The sequence below is a fragment of the Halyomorpha halys genome, unplaced genomic scaffold, assembly GCF_000696795.3.
Source record: "Halyomorpha halys isolate HHAL.00 unplaced genomic scaffold, Hhal_1.1 Scaffold185.1, whole genome shotgun sequence".
NCBI classification, from domain to species: Eukaryota; Metazoa; Arthropoda; class Insecta; order Hemiptera; family Pentatomidae; genus Halyomorpha; species Halyomorpha halys.
This window is the reverse complement of record NW_027106126.1, coordinates 1,405,214-1,429,413: the sequence shown is the minus strand read 5'-3', so window position 1 is coordinate 1,429,413 and position 24,200 is coordinate 1,405,214. Positions and strand designations below refer to the sequence as shown.

At 30.5% G+C, this 24,200-nt stretch overlaps 1 protein-coding gene across 3 annotated transcripts in view; it reads right to left on the bottom strand.

The window, feature by feature from the left end:
- Positions 1-24,200, bottom strand: part of LOC106679232 (Histone gene-specific Epigenetic Repressor in late S phase) — a 531,726-nt gene that overhangs the window by 356,786 nt on the left and 150,740 nt on the right. For 2 of the 3 annotated variants that reach the window (XM_067053684.1, XM_067053685.1), the window contains one exon: positions 18,096-18,209. The exons of the other annotated variant lie outside the window; for it this stretch is intronic. The gene's annotated coding sequence lies outside the window, so the exon portion shown is untranslated. The remainder of the gene's footprint in view (positions 1-18,095; positions 18,210-24,200) is intronic. 3 annotated transcript variants of the gene reach the window in all.

Sequence of the window (24,200 nt, the reverse complement as noted above, 5' to 3'; positions counted from 1 at the left end):
TATAAGAGACTTCTAAATGTTTCAAAAGATAATATTTACTTTTTAAATCACAGATTACTTTAATCATCATTTTAAAAGTTAATTTATTGTATCCAATTAACTCAGTTTAAGAAAAATGATACTTAGATTACACCTTGCAATTAATGCTTCTATAGGAAAAAAATTAACCTAAATCGATAAATTATAAATACAAATATTAGTATTAAAAAAAAATACATAATAGTAACTTTAAAAGAATAAAAAACAAGAAAGAAAAAAAGTAATTGTATCATTAATAACTTGAAATTAATTTATACTTTTAATCACATTAACTACTAAAATTGCAATGTAGCTTCTAGTATATAAAAAGAAAACGTTAAATACAAGTGTTTCTCCCTATAAAAGAGGTTTTTCTGATCAGATGCAGATATTGTCAAATTAACAGTGTTCTAACATACAACAAAAAATGTATCATATTATTATTAATGTTTTCTATAATAATAAAAAGAACTTTGTTTTGTCTTTTATGTTCCTAATATAGTGACGGAGTTGTAATGCGTAAATGTCTTTATAGTGTCACAAAAACACTATTCGTTAAAAATCACACACAACAGAATAGTCGTTGCCTAGTAGTTCCAGGGAGGGATCAAGAGGCAGCGCCACGAAGACACGTACGCCATCTAACGCAAAAGGGAAGAGTCAAATATCTTCTATATCCCAAATAGAGCTCACGGCTAGGAAACCAGTGAAATTATTGTAATTTTATGACAAATTTACACCTGCTTTAATGTTACTCAAAAGATTTTATGAAATCTAAACTTTTTTTCCGTTTTGGCGATATTTGAAGTAGAGATGAGTTTAATATTTACAGAAAAATATTACTGACTGTATTAAATAAGTTTAAATACTTCATTCGTGATTTTTCTATTAGTTAAACTAACTCATCAGATGCTAACGATTCTAGTTATCATTACCATCTTCATCATCACATGCACGTAACTCTAGAAATTGCCCCGAAGACAGGGAACTGACATTTGAAACAATGATGTTTTATAAACAAGGGCAACCTCTAGCCACCTATTCTGACTATCTTAACCTTTAAATTACATCGTGAAACATTGACTTACGAATTTATTAAAACAATTACACATTTTTTATGCAAAATAAACCGGAGAGAGAGTTATATAAAATAAGTTCAAAAACCATGCCAATATGAAAGAGCAGATAGAAAGGAGTAAGGTCCAATAAGTCAAGTTGCTCAAAAACATCTGTTTCCTTCGTTCTCCGCTATAAATCATTTTTACGTCCCACTTGCGTACATACTATTGTTATTTTCATTGTTGTCATTGATTGCCTTAAATATAAGAAAATAAATTACAACCATAATATGTTTCACATTGAGAAGAACCTGTTACAAAAATTGCGTTCTTAATCATAATGTAAGGTGTAAATATTCTTATGTCAGAGATATGATTTCTTCCTAAAGTTATATCTTCTACTGGAAGAGATTTATTGATAATTAGATCTTGTGAATGAGAAGATACTCTCCCTAGTGACAACAATATTTAATGATTTGCATTATAAGACCAATAGTGAGAAAACAAAAGGTAATTTTAAAATATGTTTTAATAAGATATTCGTTTTAAATTTTAAAAAAAGAAAGACAAGGAATTGTGATATATTGATTAAGTGTTGTATGTATTGGATTAATTTGATAATTTTTTTAGATACGTGATGATGGGGTGAAAACCCCAAAACGTTCCTATTGTTTTTAATGATATAAAAAAAATATTAAAACAAAAAAGTACCTTTTCATTCACAAGATCTAATGATTTCTGCCTTTTTTATTTTATATTTCGTCATGTATCTATAATTTTATTTTTATCAGTTATTCCAATTATTTCAGGCGAATATATTATAAATTTACGAAAGAACTAAAAGCAATATATGAATAATAATTTCGGGATTATTTTTGTATTTAGAAAAAAAAAACATAATCTGTCCGAAAGTTCAACTCACATTTTATGTACCAGCTTACATATACAAGTTAGTTATCTTCTAAATATTCTATTTTAAAAGAGCTGATAGATTAAAAACAAATTATTATTACAGTCACTGACGCTAGGAACAAGTTTATAAATATTTAAAACGATTATTTGTCCGCCCTTACACGTCATATATGTAAACTGGGATTTGTCTCTGTAATTTTAAAAATAACCGTATCTAGTTCCATCCATCCCTACAGCCCACCTAGAGGGTTGAAACGGCAGTGGCCAAGAGACTTATTGTAAAATAAAAATGGACAATTGGAGTTCTGGCAATGGTCAGATTTTCCGCTCAAATTGAGTGTTAGCGGCTTTAGCGCACTTGCTCAGCCTCCACTGGCTCACTACCAGTGATGCGGCGAGAGGGGTGCGCTGGGATCAATTGAGCTCTGCTCTACCCCTCACACGTGGGGGATAGAGTGGGCTCAGGGATCCTCAGGTCGATTGTGTAAATATTGTGTATTAGAGTGTAAATATGACTAGAGACTATATTATTTTATCATTATTTTATTTTATTTATTTATTTTTTTCATACACATAGTTTGATTATCCTTCTGTTTGTATTTATTTTAATAGATATTTTATTTATTTTATTATAAATGAAAGAAATAAAAAAAAAGAAAGAAAAAGTATTATTTTTTTTTATTTCTTTCATTTATTTATTTATTTTCATTCTTATTTTAATTTATTTTAGTATGAATGTGATCATTCATCAGTATTACCTATTGCCCACAACGGTGTAGATAGATTGTAATATTTATCAATTAAATACATTTTTTTTAGTACAATTTTTTTTTTTTAAATAGTTCAAAAGTACATATAGGAGGTATGTGTATAGCTGGGCATGAAAGGCCCACGATAGCCGAGTGTTCTAACTAAATAATTTTTTTTTTTTTTTCAAACCTCTTTTTTTTATATGATTACAGAATACATAATAATATAATGCAATACATTATACATATACAATTTAGTCTCATAACTAAATAATATATATTTTTTTCAAACCTCTTTATTTTTTATATGCATAACTAAATAATATATATTTTTTTCAAACCTCTTTATTTTTTATATGGTTACAGAATACATAATAATATAATACAATACATTATACATATACAAATGAGATTATATCTTCGTTTGCCGTATGGCATTATAAAATGAGCAATTACTAAATAATATATGATAACATATAAAACATATCTCAAAGAAGAAAAATACATTATTCGAGAAGTTTTCCTTAAAACACAATTATTGCGCAAATTAATTCCATTGGGACGTTAAAAATAAACCGCTCAATAATACATGTGATGTTTTCCTGGAACCGAAATTCTGACAAATGAAAAACAATACAATATTAAAGAGAATTTAATGTATAAATGTTGATCATATTAATCCTAACGAAGCAATAAAAAATTCTCAGAAAACAGGGTTATGCCCGTTTTAATAACAACCCGAAATTTAATTGTCTTCTTAATTTCATTTAAAAATAAATCATTTACAGGAAAACAATTTTGTTAAAAAATATTCAGGTCGGTTGTTAGATTACAATATTAAAACATTAGTTTTTAGTCTCAGGATGAAAAGGAAAACGAATGTAAAAATTGTTATCTTACTAATTATTTCATTTACTTAGTTAACATTATCCAAACGAACATATACAAATATTATATGTTGGAATAGATGGACTTACATAACAATATTATATTGTGTTAAGATGCTATTAGCACTATATGAAAATATGTCATTAACAAAATCGTAATAACATTTTTGATATCAAAGTTTTGATAAATACAATTATAATGGTAAATTTCAAAATCAATGCAGTTGATTGCTACATCTCGGAAATATTTTCAATGAATCAGTGTAAACGAAATAAAATAATTTTTGGTAAGAATGTTATAATAAATTAAGGGTCTCTGGAAAAAGATATGGATTAATGTAGAAAGGCGTTAAATTAAAAGGTATTTCATAAATATTGTTGCTTTGCTTGAATAGTATCACAACTGATATTTTAGTTTGAGGCATTGCATACTCTAATTTGAAACAACTCTAATAGAGTTAATTTGCAACAACTCTAATAGCTTTAGGAAAGTTGGTAGGATGACCTCTGCAAAGAATAATTTTGTTTAAATAATTTAAGTATGTATCCCATTATAACAGACAAAAAAATCTTAATTCTCACGACCCTGCAAACGTTACTGATATTTCGGAATATTTGAAAAATGCTAATGACTTGTGTCATCAGCAACGTTAACTTCGGTGAACATTTAACTGCAAACTTTATGAAATTATTTATGCCAGAATATAATCATTCAGTGTAAAATCATAATTCATTAGTTTGGAGCTAATGAATGCGATATTCATGAATGTTATTGACGTCTGAAGAATCGTGATTTTTAATTTCAATAATCAACAACAGGTATAACAATACAACTGGAAACGTATTTACTCTTATAGTTCTACTGTATATAAGTCACGTGATATCAGGGAAAATTATAATACATATACGTTTACATTAATTAAAACCTTTTCTTAATCGTTGAAAATTAGCAGCTAATAAATTATTGTTTTTTTTGTCTGGATTTCAGGAACAGGAAAATATCACATTTATTGAACGGTTTATTTTTGACTCCTCGAGGAAAATCTTCTGCGCAGTTACTGTAATACGAATGAGGAAAACAACTTCAACGATGCCCTTTCTTGCTATAGGATAAGATTTGTATTTTAAATTTATTAAAACAAATCTGTTATAAATTTTTATGAAATTGGAATGCCAATGAAATATCAAAATATACAGACTTAATATCTATAATGGGTATTAAAAATTTGACACTGTTAAAAACATCTTCTCTGGAAATATTAAGTTTCTCCATGAATCGACTTTAAAATAAATCCTTATTTATTTCCACCTTTCCCTGCTTTGTAAGCAATACAGGTTTGTAGCAAATAGAAAAGAAAACTATAACAGAGAGGAAATATATACGTAATAAACTATATAGCTATATTATTATAATTGAAATATTATTCAAATTTCTGCATCAAATCTCCCCAAATAACAGTGATTATATTTGAAACGTAGAATATGTCATAAAGGATGCATAAAAATATTTTTTCTTAAAATAAAGTTATTTTAAAAACTTTTACCGTTAACAAATATTATTCAAGAAATTAATATTTATGTAATAGAGAGTTAAGTTTATTTGGAACTTCTAAAAATTAATTTATCAGTAGAGGCCTAAACTAGTTGTTATGAAAAAAAATAAGTATTTAGTTGTATTTTTAAAAATGTGCAACGGGTAATATTATTGATCACTATGATGAATGCCATATTATAGTGCGCCTTGATAATTGGATTTTAAATACTGTTTAAGACAATGAATAAGAAACTCATAATTTACAAAATTTATTGCCAAAATTGTATTAAGATATGAAGAAATTAAAAACAATAAGGAGAGAATGGTCGGGGGAGGGGGCGGTCAGCAAATGAACAAAAAATTGTTTATAAATAATTTTTTGTTGATTTTCCAGCCCCCCGACCATCTTCTTCACATATTAAGAACTAATAATATGCAACATGTTTCAAATCGCAAAATTATAAATTCTACGGCACTCTCTTTGCACAGCATCAACTGGAGCAAAGTTCATTTTTCATAATCCTGAACTTCTAGATAGCGCAGTGATCCACACCATTTTAACTATAAAATGTAAACTATGAAAATATCTCAGAACCCGTATAAAAATTTTAAATGAAATTATTATATACCACTTACAACTGAAACATTAATATTACACAAAATAAATAGATATCGCGAGGGATTTCAGATCTACATAAATACTAAAACATTTAATAATCAATAAATTAGAGACAGTTGATTAGAGAAAGACTTGGTAAAAATAAAATATAACACATATAAAGTTAATATAAACATATAAAGATAACACAAAGATATAAAAATCAAATATGCTAACATATCAACTAGCATAATTAAACAAGACCAGTTAAGGTTAATAAGTTTTATATTTTTAACAGTGGAAATATGTTTTGAATTGTCAGAGTGTAACCAATTTCGTTAATTGATAATTAATTGTAAAAATAAGGACAAGAAAAAATTAAAAATTTTAGGTAACTAGATAATATATGATTCAGCTTAAATTAAATATTTACACTACACCAAGAGCATTTTATCAAATATATAAACTTCAAAATAACTATTTCTTGACAAGTTAAAATTCTAGATCTAAAAACTGTTCATTTTAATTTAATTTTTTCTTCAATAATGTCAATTAGGCACTATAAATCAACATTTCAACCAAACATTGGAATGGTAAAAATAATATGCCTGATATTAAATTACAGAAATGCTAATATGGCCATTTTGTAAAATCCATCTTAATTTTATGTGAGTAAGTATTATAATTACCAATTTCCGCTTCCTCATTGCCAAAAGTATGGGGTAGCAATTTATTCACGTAAAAAAAAAAGAAAACAATGGTTTACCTTAAAAATCGATAACATCAAATCGCACTTTACATTTAAAACATCTATGGGTAAATTGGGTTCCGTGTATATATATATCTATTTATAGTATAATCAGTGATGGGCTCTCATTGTTTTATTTACTATAATTACTTTTTATATAGACCTATTTCACTTTTTCAAATTTAGTTTATTTATTATTCAATACTTCTTACATTATATTCTTTCCCTTAGGCGTATTAAAAAGTATATAAGTAAATTAACTTTATGATATTCTCCAGTAAAATAAAGTAACAGTTATAGAGTTCTCTTTTAATAATAAGATCCTTTCACTGTTCTGTAAGAAGTTCTCACTGTGCTTTTGGATGAAAATAAGTGAATATTCAACAGTTAAACCTTGAAAAAGATCGCATAATAAGTTTTCAAAAATTTCATTTAAACTGATTTATCTAAAATAAATACTTTTAGCACAGTTATTAAAAAATTAATTGACTCTCCCAATATTTGAAAACAAAGAATATTGCTGAAAACAAATTGGAAATATAAAGAGATTCCAGCGATTCCAAGTCAGAAGAGAACAACTATATTAAAGAAAAGCAATAATGTAAGTGGGAAAGTGAAAGAAATGAGCAGAAGATGAGTAAGAAGATACGGAAGGAACATTAAGTAAGAGGCGGGTTGTTAGGGCACTAAATATAGACGTGAAGGCTTTATCTCTCGGGGCTGAGGTAGACAGGACCCGCAAAGCCTTCCCGTTTCTACGGTTAGCATCAGCCTTACCATCTCTGTCTAAAAAAAAAACAGACATTTTTTTTACAACGAAAAAATATTTTTTACAATGAAAAACATTTTTTTTTATAAAGAAATGAAACAATTATTCTTAAACAATATTCTTACATATCATTTCATTTATAAGTTTTAATATTACATAGTCCGGAAAGATGATTAAAATATACATACAAATTTGTGAGTATATATATTTGTTTCTATTCAAAAGCTGCGATATATATAGTGTTTGGGATATTCCATATATTGTACTATAGACTGGAGTTAATTTGTGTGTTTTTTTTTCACCCTTATAAATTTTATTATTTTAAACATCATATGTATACATATGTATTACTCGTTGACTTTGTTTTCTGAGGGGTTTTTAGAAACTTGAATTCTGGAGTTAATTTGTAACAATTCCAGCTTTATGAAGGTCTCTAGAAACATCTCAGAAAACAAAGTAACAGCAGTCAACGATACTACCTTTGGAATAGATCTAATTCTTAATAAACTAAAAAACCTACGCAAGAGTAGCAATGCTGAATTCTATCCTCTATATAAGAGCTAGATTAAAACCAGATACAACCATCCTTATCAACAATACAATATTAAGGCCATTACTGATGTATAGTTGAGAAATCTGGAGACCAGCATCCTCCAGAAATAAAGATCAATTGTTATCATTCCAAAACAAGGTCTTGAGAATCACAGTAGATTTCCGGTGTAAGAAATAGTTTATAAGAAATATCCAATTGCAGCGAAGTACAAGTGAATTTTTTATGACAATTTTAAAATTTCCTCTTACTAAAACTATGACTCCAATTTAGTTGTTTGTATTTTGATAGCCCTAATAAAATCCTGCAAAGTTGTTTTGCACCAAGAAAATCCATCTTCGGCAGTGACAGCCGAAATCCCACATCTACAGTCAATCACCAAGTTTGAGGCATATCCCAATGCAATGGAATGAATTAAAATTAAGACAGCAATAGCCCATGATCTGAGGATAGCTGAATAGTATGAAAGGAGACAAACGGCTGATCGAAATGATAAGATAGCCGTTAAACCGTTAGCCGATTCAAAGGCGGCAGTGGTTTGCAGAGTGGGTCGTAGCTCGGGTGGTTGAGGCGCAGGTGTTTGCCTGGGGCTCTTTTCATTGAGTAGCGGTCCCACAAAATGAAAACCATGTACCCCATTATGGTGAGAATAGGTTGGTCACCTATTCTGGGCCAACGCCTATTCGTTAATATATATATTGGCCAACGCCTCCCCCCCCTATATGTCAGAAATGACCAGAAAATAGGTCATAAAAAAAAAAAGAAGTGGTTTGCAGAATGAAGTGTAGCATTCTAAACCAGATCTGGGTAGTTGCAGACACGCTCTGGAATAAAGTATAAGAAAGGTTGAAGAAGGCCTATGGCCTTCAGGGGCATTCATAGACCTAGAAGAGAATATCTTCCAGATATTGCGGGAGACAGATGTAATCCACCGGACAGTATGCTGGAGAGCTCCCGTTCCAATGGTATTAGGGATAAGCTGACGTACTTAATGGACACAGATCAGGTCCAGGCGCGTACGATCCTGACGATACATGAAGATAACGATATCGTTCCTGTCAACGATTCTGAAGGTACAATTAGCAAGAGATTTAGGAAAGAATGGAGGTTTTCTAAGAGATCACTTGTTCAAGTACATCGCTACGGGACATGCTAGGGGAAACCGGTAGAAATGGAGGATTCCTTGTACACTATTATATTGTATTCCTATATTGTACGAGAAGCTACCGTGCAACCCTTGCAAAGGACTCCTTAAACTTTCCCATGCATTGTAATGGTCTGAGATCAGTGTAAACTTTTGTGAAAAATTTACTAATTAAATAAATACCTTTACAAAATGTATTTCCTTTAGTAAATAAAAAAAAAAAGCAAACGACTTTCCAAACGGCTTATCCAATTAACGTACGCCAGTTCGAGCGGAACATTATAATAAATCAGCTACAAGAAAAAAGAGGAAGAAGAGGGGAAGCAATAGGAGTCTTAAGGCTAAGCAGTGATAAAGTTGGAGGAAATACTGGGGCTTGTGAAGTCCCGAAATCAACCAAACGTTTTTCTTGTCCTGAGGATTTAATGACGAAACTGGACCTTTTTTATTCATTTTTTTCCATCACAAGGGAACCTTCATAACGAGATGCAACAATCCATTTAACGAGATCGGCCGTGCTTCAACATTATTTATTAAATTAGTTCTTCCCTAACTTTGCAAAGTTGAAGAAAAGTTTTTTATTCCAACTCTATTCGAAATTCAAGATACAAGAAATAATGAGTTGAGATGAAATCATTTACCTAATTTGCATTAATTATCTAAAAAAGAATGATATTTCGTCACTCCTTTTAAAATCTATTGTATTTTGACCATTTATGAATTTATTGATTTGAAGAGCGAAATAATGATATAGGTTTTCATCACATAATTATTTGAAACTTGAACGAAACATTGTATTCAGCTCCAGATTTATGTTTTTTAAGAGTTTTATAATTACAGAGTTTTGTATTACTAGCCAGTGCCTGAGCGAAACTCGGTCATTTTTCCTTTGTACTTGGGTAAACTTCAATGATATGTTTACTGTTAGGTCAGTGCAGCAATACTAAAGTGCGGATTCTTTAGCCATTCAGCAGTATCAGAGTCGAATGCTAGTGATGACATATTCTCTTCAACAAGTTGCCCACTACTCGACTATCGGTTTCACCAATTTAAGCTTATTCTTTGCTTGTTGATCGTATAAACTTTGCAATGCTTTCCATAATGGTTTTCTAAGAGTATGGAGAATTTCTGCTAGGAAACAAATGAGTATTCAACATCGTACAACGAGAGAGACTCATTTCCTGTTTATCTACGACCACATTTACAAATATACTTCCATTCATAGAAACACCACCGTTTTGCTTGAATATTTCAGTGTGCAACAGGCTATATTTCAGTTTTTAAAGCACAATTTATTTGTAAATGATTTTTCTCATTCTCCTATTGGACTAAAGATAATAACCGCTTCTGGATTAAAATTCTGAACTTAATAAGCTTTAAATTTTTACAACTGAAGATGAGGTTTTATTCGGGTTAGGTTCTAATTTGGCAAAAAGTGTGGTGTAGAGTTAGATTTTGGGTATAGGTATATATTTTTTTTAAAATAGGTGATAGTAGGCCTCAAAAACAGACCAAAAAGTTTACAAAACGGTCGTATAGTCCAATACTACACAGAAAAGAGGAATTCAAATTTGTGTTTTTTCAAGCGGAATAAGGATTTTTAGCATATGTGAATTCGTTTTTATAGAGAGGATAGTAGATGAACCAATGGATTTGTACAAGCCAAACTATTAATTCCAAAAATGAATTTTTTTTTTTTTTATTTATTTGTTGATATTTACAACTGTATAAAAAAATACAACCAGTAAATTTGATCATAATGACATATGATATGATACAAGATGTAGAGAAACTACCCAGTAGTAGAACTCTAAAACAGTTTACAATATAAGGTCACGAGGCCATCTTCTTTTCAGGCGTCTTGGAGGATTGCCAGGAATGGAAGAGGAAGCAAGGTTAGAAACGAGTGGGTTTGGGTGGTTAGGGAGTTTATTATGGAAGGAATAATAATAAAAAGGGTTCGGGCTAGATCGGTTACATAAGGAACATTTAGGTCTTTATGGATGGTTTTATTAGTAACAAAATAAGGAGCATTGAGGATTTTACGAAGGATTTTGGATTGTAAAGATTGGATACGAGAGGAATTCGAAGGTTTAGTGGAGCCCCAAAGCTCAACTCCGTATATCCAGATGGGCCTTATTATTGTCATGTAGATCAGTCTTTTATAACGAGTTGGAAGTTTAGACCGTTTGTCTAGTAAGTGCTGTAGTAGTCGGAATCTGCGTGCAGTTTCCTGTCTTTTCAGTCTTGTGTGAGGATTCCAGGTTAGTCGTTTGTCAAGATGAAGTCCAAGATAACGAATCTGTTCTACAGGGGTAAGAGCCACATTATTAATACATTAGTAGGGCAGTCGGCAGGTTTACGACGAAGAGTAAATGTGATTTGTTGGGATTTATCTTTATCCTCCAATTTCGACACCATTCTTCGAGGATTGTGATATGGGACTGGAGAGTTTGGGATGCAATCAAAGGGTTATTACTAACTGTGAGCACACATTAATGAAATTTAATTTTATTTACGATAATGCTATTGGAACTAGATTAATAAATAGTATTTTAATGATGGATTCCTATTCAGCAAACACGTGACGATTACAAAAAACAAAACATTAATTTTCCCCTGTTCTCCAGAAATCATGGTCCATATAAAATTTGCTGTTCTTTTTGTGCGATATCTTCAACTGTTTAAATATTAACCATGGTTTTTCGGAGCACCCTGCATATTGAATAACAGCATTATAGCAAGTGCTATTTCAATGAAAAATTCCTTCCCTAGGAATTGTCCACAACATGAAAGAAGAAGAATTACTATAATTTTTTCTTCCAAATTTTTCCGAAACAAATAATGTTTGCAACATGATATAAATTAAATTAAATCAAAATATTCACCTTAAAATATCAAAACCATATCACTATTTATTTATTGTTGGTTAAAAACTAATAAAAAAAAAACTTTTCATTTAAATTTAAGTAATTATAGGATCCGAATTCTTTACGTTAATTTAATATAGATTGTTTCTTCCCGTAAAACAGGACTAAAGTGGAAAATTAACCAATTTCGCCCCCCCCCCCCCCAGAGCGTCAACAATAAAATTCCTGCTGAGTAATAAAACGACCTGACAAGTTCTCCGAGAAGAAAATAAAAAGGGCAACTCTCCTCACCGAGTTTGAATAACAGAGTGAAAGTTTATCATTTCCCTCGCCCACCCCTTCCCCAGGGAGGGATTTTCACTAGACGAGGCGTGAATGGGTTTTTGAGGAAAATTAGAGTCCATTACAAATTTAAACGAGGGAAGCCCTTTTTTAGCCTCAGGGAAATGTAAAAAGTTTTCAAGAGGGTATCTAGTAATTCAATATGCATGTCCCGTATGTTGGCGGGTATATTAGCAAATTTTATAAAATTCGCTCTAATCTGTTGCCCAACGAATTATATATTCTCCTTGAATATAGAATTTTTTTTCATACATGCTCCATTTTTTAAAATTAATCTTGGGATTATATATTTACTCAGTAAAACTCGTGTAGAGATGAATAATTTCAAGTGGTTGTTTATTGCCAATGACATGTATCATGACTTTAATAATTCTTATTAATAGTACTTATTTATTTTCACTTAATTAATGATTACTATTAAAAATATGTCATCCTTCTAACTAAAAATTTTAATTTTAACATGTAAGTAAAGTATCATAATATACTTTGGCATTTAAAAGATATCAAAAAACAATTTTATTGAAGTTCAAAGTTCAAAGCATTTTATATAACCAATCATTTTTATTATAAAATTCAAACATTTTTTGTTAAAAAAATGAAAACAATAATGCATAAAATATTTTAAAGGTACTTCAGTACTTCACATTAAATTTTAAAAAAGAATCTAGAATATAAATAAAATTTATACTGTCCATTATATCATACACAAAAAAGTTTAAGGATTTTAAACAAGTTTGTAGGGTAGACGAACAAGGCACTTTAACTAAAATTATTAATCTTCTTTTTTAGTATTACAATGCTAATTTAAGACAGTTTTTTTTTCAATACTTGTTCTCTCAAAGCAATTTTTCTTTAGATTTTATAAAAAAATAAACGATTATAATTATTAAAAATGATGAAATAGTAATCCGCATCAAAACACTGGGAAATTTAATAATACACGCTCGCATGCACAACAGAGACCATTTTGTGAGGATTGGTTATTTGGACTCAAGAGACCTCGAAACGTGTTTTTCTGTCGATAGCTCAAATTCTAAATTTAAGTAGCAAATTGAAAGTAAACAGCAAAGGGCTTATATAAGAACCATCGTAGTCACTCTGATGAAGGCATAAAATTTAGAACGAAACGATAAAAATAGTTTAATTTAATATGAGCTTTCCCTTCACTGACTACACACTTTTACTAATTTCTCCTTATACTATATTTATGAAGAACCATTTTGAGAAGCGTATTTTGTTTTGTGCTTAACATTATAAAATGTGAGTTTCTGAGTAAAAAATGTTTCTTTGTTTTAAGTTCAAACTGTCACTGTATACCAGTAAATGCTATGTATGTATTTTTGAAAAAGAAATATTTTTTATAATTTAACATAATATTGACATTCTGTTATAAATTCTAATTTATTAATTCGTATTTACAATTTATCAATTAATACCTCTATTTTACATATTATTATTTTTTTTTCTTCTCTCTTTTTCTTCTTTTTCAAATTAATTTGTTTCTTTTTACCATTAGAGGGCAATTGTTGGTTTTGTTAAGTGTACAAATATCATATTTTTTTTATATTAATTTTACTTTTCTCTTTTATTAAGAATCATTATTCTTATCTATTTATTTCATCTTTATTTTTTTTCTTTTAATTATAACATTGTATAATGTTAGAGGTGTCTTTTGTACGAGACATACCCCCTCCTCGCCTAATCAATAGAAAAAAAAAATGTATATATAATGTAACGGTTATATCAACCATGTAAGGCCGATCTAGTATAAAATAAATAAATAAAACATAATACTGCTAGTGTGGTGATGAAATAATCATTAAAAAGAAAATCACCAGTGAACCAAAATATGAGAGTTAGACCGAGAAGCATGTAGGAAGATTAGGCTAGGACTGTTGTTTGTTTGGGTTTAGGTATATATGCACTTAAAGATAATTGACTCATTGACATCAATACTAACATTCGCTATTGTTACTGTTATTATAATTAAAATTACTATTTCTAAGACAATAACAAAAAAAAATTAACAAACACGCAGTAACTTACAATCATAGCTATAAAAATACGATAAAAGACGGAAGGCAAACCGATGGCAGGCAATTAAGATATCATAAATATAAAAGGAGCAGGTATTGAAGGGACTGCCACCGAAATAGAGGATATAGAAGAGACCTGCAAAGGAGTCCTAGCAGCAACCCCTGGGCCAAGGGGTTAGTGGGTCCGGGGTCAACGACCCTTGGATCTGGGACAGCTGGCGATGTTTGCAGGACGGTCAGTAGCAGCTGCCTCACCAGTCATACTCGGCCCATTTGGTGTAGCTCATACTTCCCGATTGTTTAGCCTATGTAATTTATGCAGCTATCCTATACGAGCTCTTTATCTATCTCATAAAACCATGATCTACAAATACTGGCTTCATATAGCAGAGCGATAAATAAATCATAATAAACTTATATCAGATATTGAAGATGATAATTGTATCGTAAATGAAATTGACAATATCTACTGAGGTAGAAGCTTCTCTACATGGAAATATCAACCAAAAACCTAGTCACATCAGATTTTGTAAATTTATTCAGTCCTATTTTGGTTACCCCATCAATGTGAAATCAAGACAACGTGAATCACATATACAACATGACGTCACAGGCACTCACAGCTTGGCCACTTCTACAATTGTTGTTTTCTAGTTAAATGGACTGACACCTTTACCTGCTGTCTTTGTTGATTGTTGTTGCCACTTCTGACGACTTTTCTTGCTCATATTAAGCTTTTAGTTTTCATCACCAGGACCCTATCGGGCCTTAAATATGGTATACTCCTTGTTTCGTCCTCCTTTTCCATTCTCCTCAGACCAAAATTTCATCATAATCATTTCCAACTGAAGAAGTTTCTGCTCACAAGTAGTTCAGGTGTTGATTTTATTCACCAACAAATATGTAATAGTCTTGTCGAATTAGATTCCTAAAAGGCCATCTTTTTTCCAGGACTTGTTATATCTCCTGTAATCAAATATTTGGTTTTGGTAGCGTTGGTAACCAACTCAGAAGAAGGGGAGAGAACCCAGGCATCGCTGTCATAGACAAGAAAGCAACCAGCATAGCTTCACTGCAAAGACTCAGAATCCCACACCATAGACCACAACATTGATATTGAACTCAAACGTGGGCTGTAGAGCTGTTTTCCCATAGGTATGCTTGTCAACAGGTCTGTAGACAAGCATCCTCCATCACGCGCAAGACCATACAACGCAAGCTACTGTGTCTTCTTGGCGAAGTCCTTCTACAGTTGGGAATCCTTCCAACAGTTCTCTTCTGATTTGGATCATGCCGATAACATTATACACTATAAGCTTACAAAATATGATAAAATGCTTTAGAGGTCCAAACATTTCTTTCCTGCCCTATTCATACTATCCAAAGCTGCTCAATAAACGATGAGATGTGGTGAGTGCTGTATTCTCTTGTTTAAGAATCATCCTTAGGTTGGAATCGCCTTTTCTAAATCCTTTGGTATTGACTAAGTACGCTCTCTTTGTACGGGAGCAAACGCTTCAAGAGGAAGTCAGAAAGGATCTTGTATACGGCGGAGAAGCGGGAGATATCTAAGTTGAAGTACGTTGGTCGATCGAACTATTACTTAATAAAATAATTGTTACTAAAATTACAATACCATTATTATTTATTTGTTTTATCCAAATTCCGTTAGTAAATAAATTAAAACATTAAATAAAATATATTAATTAATTTTTTTAATAATATAACATAATCCTTTAAATTCTTTTACTCATACAATTTTTACATTACAAATCAGGCCTTTCCTACATTTATACAAATTTTAAAATACGAATAAATATAAAATTATAAACGAATATTACTTACGTTTTCTGCACATATAATAATAAATTAAAAATTCTTTAATATAAATGAAACCAAACTAATCTCTCTCTCTTTTTTAATATGGTCAGCGCTGCGGACAATGTTTCGACCTACGTTTGAGGTCTTCACCAGCGCTGTTAGATGAGTGTGTAAACTGAAATCTCTCAGATGACAGTTGAGGGAATGTTCCGGGAGGCTGTCAAATAACGTTCAAATAGCAGAAAAAACTATGTGTTAGTTTGGGTCTGTGGTGCCTCATAAGAATGGTTTATAATAATAATATGAAATGAGAACAAGATACCAACATTGTAAAATATGATAAGTGTAATATCAAATTAGGATAACAGATGGTCTATAAAAAATGGAACGTAGTAAACTAGAAGAATATAAATGTAAATGAATAGAATACTAACTAAGCACTAATGAGTATAAATATGAACCATATAAAAAGATAATACCATAAACTAAGAAATAATAAAATTAGCAATAAATCATACAATGGAGATGGTTTATTCAGCAGGCGGGATATGATAGGTATAAAAATACGTACTCCCACCATATATTTTCTATTTTAAATTCGCATTCTACGTCTTCCAGGTTCCATATAAATATTCATATTATTGGTGTTTCACTTTTGTTATCCTACATTATTCCTTAATTTATACATTAAAAAAAAATTTGTCAATCCATATCGAAATAATATTACCATGTCCCTGCATTGTTATAATAGTGGCACATCTGACAAACAAAATTAATTATATTTAGAATTGGACGTAATCCAAAGATAGCATAATAAACTGCAGTTATTTTCTTCACTGGGATCATTCTATAGAAATTTTCCTAAAAGTTTTCAGTATTGTTACAAATTAATTCTAGTTTTGGGCACCGTCTATGGAATATTTCGAACATAAAATAAAAAACATCTTTTTTTTTTGTCTGATACACAATTCAAGACATGAAGCGATATTTGTTATCAATTCAATTAATTAGTATTTCACTATTTATTATATAAGTGGTACATTTGCATTCTTATCGCCCATTACTTTACTTTGTTTCATGTTTATACACGTTACTAATTAGTTAGTATTATATTAATTTATATTTGTATTAATTTAGTTTAGTGTGTTCCTTTTTTTATGTATATTTACCAACTTTTTTAAAACTTTCCATTATATTCGTATAGGCTGATCATAATTAATTTTTCATTAATATTAAAGAATGATGTATTATTATTTTAATTTTTATTTTTTCTTTAACCACTTAGATAGGATATGTTCCTATAATACAATTCTTATAATTGAGCAGACGAGTGACATTATATTATAGATTTAATGATGATTGATAAATATACGTAATAAAAACAATTTAAGAAAATAATAATAAAATTCGTTGATAGTAGGAAATCTTAGATAAAAAATAGGTAGATGTAATTATAAAAGAACCTGGTGAATGTCATAGCATCTTAGGAAACATCCATTCCTGTTTGAATATCAAGTATTAGATCCAAGATCCTTGGCACCATTCCATTCGGCCATTGGAAGGTTGAAGTCCATTTGTATGTATACACACATTAATTTCATTAAATTTTGTAACAGTTTTTATTGGAGAATAATAATAAAAGCTGCCACAATGAAGAGAAAAAAAATATTTATTCAAACCATCTATACTAACTAATTAAGAAGAACAAAATATTTAACTATAACAATAATGACAATATTGATAAGAGGAAAAATAAAATAATAATAAATAAATTACAAATATCTATACAAAAAAATAGTATTAAAAGTCGATATAATAAAAACTGATTAGATGATAACAAAATAACTTATACACAAGATAAATAAAATTAATGTAAAAAAAATACATTTGACAAACATTCGTACCTATAATACATACATAAATAATTAACAAATGCGTGTATATTATATACCTAGCGTAAAGGTATTTCACGTTTGACTAATTGAAAATAAACTTACTTAAGAAAGGAAGTAAAAAAATAATGATGCTTAAAACATTTTAAAAATATACGCTATCTTGCCTGGATAGGAGGTTTCATTTTATCATTTCCATCTTCTTTGATTGTTTCTTCTGATTTTGTCTCTTCTTCTTCGGAGTCGGCAGAACGTCTCCTACTGCTTTGGTTTCTTAGCCTCTGGAATTAGCAAATATAAAACATAGGGAGTAAATAAACAATAATTAAAAAACATTGAAATTTCTGTAATTTATTTTATTTTCCAACTAAAGAACCAATAATGTCTAACATTTACAATTGTCATAATCCTTAATATATCAGGAATTAAAAAAAAATCATTAATCATTAAAGGAGAACGGTTATCGGTCAACAATTATTGTTAAATATTTAAGAATCGACACTCTTTAGAGCCTGGCAAGTACAATTGTATTGCATAATTATGTCGCATCATTATTACTATTGTCATTAGCCATTCCCTTAGTTCTTAATCACGCTTAATCTTCCTCAAAGATTCCTTAGAATGAAAAATTAATACGGAAAAATCTACATTTAATTTATATTTCAAATACTCCACAAACGCCTGTTGAACAGATTCAATACTTAGGACTCCATCTTGACAAGAGGCTTACTTGGAATCTCACACAAGAAACTGCTCGTAGATTCCGATTGCTACAACACTTACTTGACAAACGCTCTAAACTTCCCATTCACTACAAAAAATTAGTGTACACTACGATAATCAGACCAATTTGGACATATGGAATTGAGCTCTGGGGCTCCACCAAACCATCAAATTCTTCCCGCATCCAATCGTTACATCCAAAATCCTACGTAAAATCCTTGATGCTCCTTATTACGTTACAAATAAACTCATTCACAAAGACCTTAACATCCCATTCGTTGCAGATTTGACCCAAAACAGATATGCGTCTTTTCATTCCAAACTCCTTAACCATCCTAAACCATTAATTTTTAATCTTTCATCCTTAACAATCTCTGATAATCCTCCGAGGCGTCTGAAAAGAAGATGGCCACGAGACCTTCTAATTTAAATTAATGTTTGAAGTACCACCAATGGGTGGTTCCTTCCCAAGATTTTCAAGTGTATATGAAACATACAACATATTTACCTATTGTATTATTTTGTACAGTTGTAAATTGAATTAAATAAATTTTAAAAAAATTTTATATTTCACCATTTTGCAAGCCCATTGCATTTATTTACATCTAATAGCGATAAAGAGGAACGTCGTGTTTTGGTTTTATTGCAAAATCTGATTCAATTGTTAAATGTAGGAGAATTTCACATCGGAATAAAATATAATACGAAACTAGACCAAAAAAAAAAATGAATTCTTTACATTTATGACATATTTGTATTCAGTATATCCTAAACGAATTTCGAATCAAAGTAAAAGAAGTAAAGAATACTGAGAGTGAATAACAGATCCACCTAGAAGAATAAACAAGTATATAAAAGGTAGAACATAATAAAGAAGCGCGTATACAAAAGAAAAATAAGAGCAGCCGAAGGAAGAGGTATGAAAAAAACATCAGTTAAAGACAATAGGAGAAGTGACCAAACCCTAACCTGTTGCCCACTCCGTACCTCGGCAAATACCTACTCCTTGCCAACCCTCTCAAATATTTACCGCAGTCGATATGTCACCATCATCCAGATTCTCCCATACATATATTTATCTCATACTTGAGGTACATTCCTCCCCTTCTTCACTGACTCCTTCCCATATTCTCTTCATAAATTTTTATTAGTTTATTTATTTATCTCAGGGTGTACAGGGTAAAAGATAAAAGTTGGACAAACCCATGAGATAGAGTTCCTTTATCTTTTATAAATTCAGTAGGTTGTCAATAAACTAAATCCTATATCTTCAAAACATCCCCAATAAGTAATAAATGTAAAATAAAATAAACGGACAAGAAAATTGACTTATGTATAAATAATTGTTTATGTTGATGAAAACATAAAAATAAAGGCTGCATCGCCCACTGTTTAACTCAGCTTAAATGTCAAAGCTGAAGCACAGATAACCTAATGAGTTAAATTTTTTTTTTCATTTATTTAATGTAATTTACAACTGTACAAAATAATACAATAACTAAATATGTTGCATGTATCACATACACTTGAAAATCTTGGGAAGGAACCACCCCTCGGTGGTACTTCAAACATTAACTTAAATTAGAAGGTCCCGTGGCCATCTTCTTTTCAGACGCCTCGGAGGATTATCAGGGATTGTTAAGGATGAAGGATTAAGAATTAAGGAGTTTGGAATGAAAAGACGCATATCTGTTTTGGACCAAATCTGCAACGAATGGGATGTTAAGGTCTTTGTGAATGAGTTTATTTGTAACGTAATAAGGAGCATCAAGGATTTTGGATTGTATGGATTGGATACGGGAGGAATTTGATGGTTTGGTGGAGCCCCAGAGCTCAATTCCATAGAGTTAAAATAAAAATTAATTTAAATGATTAAGGAAAATATGCTTTGGTCTACATTAAACCCACATAATTTAATTTTATTAAAAATAAAATTTGAAAGTATATAATATTAATATATTTTATTACATATAATAGTATATATATATATATACACATAAATTATTTATAACATATCTATTCTATGCATATTTGCACCAAATTAATTCATTAAGTAATAATAAATAACATAACGTTTCCGCCCTTTTCACTGGCAACTTTCACACGTTTTTTTATTCCTTTTTTTTTATCCCCTCAGTCACATTATTAAATTTATGTTTTCATAAATAATAATCTCGGAAGAATTTGTTAGATCAATAGATAACATTTTCTTGGGGCTTGAAAGTATTTCCTATTTTTTTTTTTTTTTTTTTTTTTTCAAGTTTATGCTTGAAGTTTTACATCTTGTTTTTAATATCCAGAAAAACATTATATGAATATTTACTTCTTTCAATTGCATTCATGTTTCACTTTTTTTAAATTCAACACTTCATTTCATAATGAATTTTAATAATTCATTTTATAATTAAATTGTTTTATTTTAAATAATGTTGTCTGAAAGATTTTTTGGGTATCATTTTGATTTATATTTATTAATAATAAGTGAATACCACTAAAAAAAATACATTTACATGTAAGTTACTTATAATAATTTTAACTTTATTATAAGTAACTTACATGTGTATAATAATTTTAACTTAATAAATGCAAAATAATTTTAACTTTATTTTGTCATTAATTTTCTGAGGTTTTCAGACTTCTTCGATTGAACAACGGTCACCGAAAACAAATCATAAAACCTAGATAGTAAAAAATAAAAAAAAACTATCTTTGGTAAATCGAAAAACTAATGATGAAGCCAGTTGTATACATTAAACAAATAAGACAATAATGTAATTAATACAACAAGGCCATATAGATCAGAGAGTCTTTCGAACGCAATATAATACTTTAAAAGTTATAAAATTAAACTTTTCCTCAATTCCAATAGGGAAACCCAGAACATAATAATGACTTTTCTTATAATTTTACATGGCTTTTTCCTCATTGGTCGGCTAGTTCCGTTTCAATACTGAAAAATATCACATAGGCGGTAACAACGTTTTCAAGGGTATGATATCCATGTATGATGGATACAGTATAATGAGGAAACAGTAAAGATGTTAATGAACACTAAATAATTATTCTCAAAGAAAAAATAGACAAACTTCATTCTCCAGAATTTTTCTAAAAACGAAATTAAGATTCACCTGTATTATATAAACGTTACTTTGAGAAAAAAAAATTTAATTTAAAATTTAACCTAATTTATAAGATAGGTAATCATGGGGACGTGACAGCCGTGAGGGTTGGGTCGTAGGTCCCAGAGTGCCCGGTTCGGAACTTTGTGGGTTCGATTCTAACCTAGAGCGGTTAATATTCGCTCGTTGACGACTCCCACCTTGGTCAGTACGCTAGCCTACTCACCGTACTAGTTCTCCCCGCAGATACCAATAGGTTCTTAATCATGAATTTAATTTGGCAATTAAGAAATAAGTAGTGGATTTATATAATTTTTAGAACTCACAATTTTTCAATTACTGAACAGATACGGATAGTGTCCAAATATTCATAGTCTTCATTATTTTGACCATTGGCCTATAAACACATTCCATGATCGTATTTTGGAAAACTGATTTGAAAAGTGATTTGTGCATATATATGCCAAACATAACAAAAGAATAATACGGTATTTCCAAGAGCATCGTAATGATTTTAAAATTGAACAAAATAGCATCTACACTCCAATTTCCACTATTGATAGCGAACTATTGTGGGATTGTAGACTGTACAGAGGCCTTCGATTATGTACCTCATGTATCTTATGCTTATAGACCACGAATGCCCGGAGCAGCTTTATTCGGTCATCATCTCTTTCCTCAAGAACAGATGTATCTCCGTACAAGTTCAAGAGAAGCTCTTCAGCACCGTCCCACTGACGTGTGGTGTGCACATGGGGCAGTACTTTCGCCAGTGTTGCTCTCGATACTACTAATGTGATAGGAGAAGATAGCCGCCTACGTGGATGATATCGCCATCCACAAAAGCAGCGTAAACCCCATGCATGCACTACAACAGGCCGAAAAGGTTTGAAAAAAAATCGTTAAACGACTAAGCTATCTCAAAATCTCCGTGAACCCGGCGAAAAGAGACTGTGTAGTGTTCGCACACCAAACGAAAAAGAGAGCAAAACTACCGAGAACGATCCTAATGACAAACTCAATAATCTACCCATCAAATGCCATAGTTTATTTAGGTATAAAACTGGAGCGTCAACAAACGGTCCGAAGGAAATGCTATCGCCTATACCATTTCACTCCGGTCAAAATTACAAATTTATAAAATCATATTCCGTCCAGCTCTCCTCTATGACGTCCTGTTTACTCGCCCCACCGATGTTACAAAGCGCCATCAACGAAAGTTTCAAAACTCTATGTTGCCGTCCTGACTACAACATGGAAGAAAGAGAAACCGCTAGTTCTTTACGAACTACTTGTTGTTTCAACAGTCCGGGACTTTAACAGAAGGAGACATATGAAATTCTTGGACTCGCTAAAAAATCAAACTAACCCACTGTTCTAAACATTGCAAACCAGCGCCTTCTCCAGTGCGATGGCAAGAGGCAGCATTATAGCCACTTATAAGTATTATAAATAGGTGTAGATTTAGCTCTTTATCACATGCCATTGTTGTATCCCATCACCAACTAATATCGCACAATATAACTCTGGTTAGTTAAACCCAGTTTCAGAGAAAAACAAAATCTCAGCACACTATAGTTTCTAATAGGGGCTTGGGGAAAAAAAAAATTATTAATTAGCTTCAGAAAATAACGATTGAAAATAATATTTTTTAAATTAAATAAAATAACTTTAAAAAAAGAAAAAACAAAATCATGAAAATAACTAATAGTATTAATTCAAATAAATAGATGTATTTGAAATAATAGGGGAAGGAAAAGATGAAGGAAGGAGTACCCAATCCTTGTAAAAATGAAATCACCTTTGCTGACAGTAAGGGGTAAAAAGGCTAGGATCAATACGGCGCCGAAATGAAAAGGTGGCCCTCTGACAAAATGTCACGCACAAAGACGAAAGTGAAACATTCTACAGGCACCACAAAAACAGTCAAAGTAGTCTCGTTTATAAGCGACAAATTTTTTCAACGTCGCAACAAAAATTTTCAAATGCTCAGAATAAATATGCATGACACCAAGAATTAACTGAAGAAAAGAAATAAAATCTGTTAAAATATATAATGTTGATGATGAATTTCGGAGCAGGTCAAAAATGAAAAAACCCATTTGGATTGCACAAAAAAAAAATATATATTTATGCAACTCTTCCATTATATTCTCATGTAAAGGGAAGTTTCTACGGGGGATTCATCACTATGAACGAGATAACCTCGGCCAATGAAACCCCAATAACTCTTATCTCATTTCTACCTTCTTGAAAAACTAATTGTGCCAATTCACAATTAAGAAATTTATTAATTATTATTATTATTATTCATTGACCGCACCCCCAACCATCTTCTCCTCAAGAAATTTATTAATTTATATAGTAATGTGTCTTTTAACTATTAACCTCAACTCCTCGTTTTACAATTTACCATTTTTCAACTACATA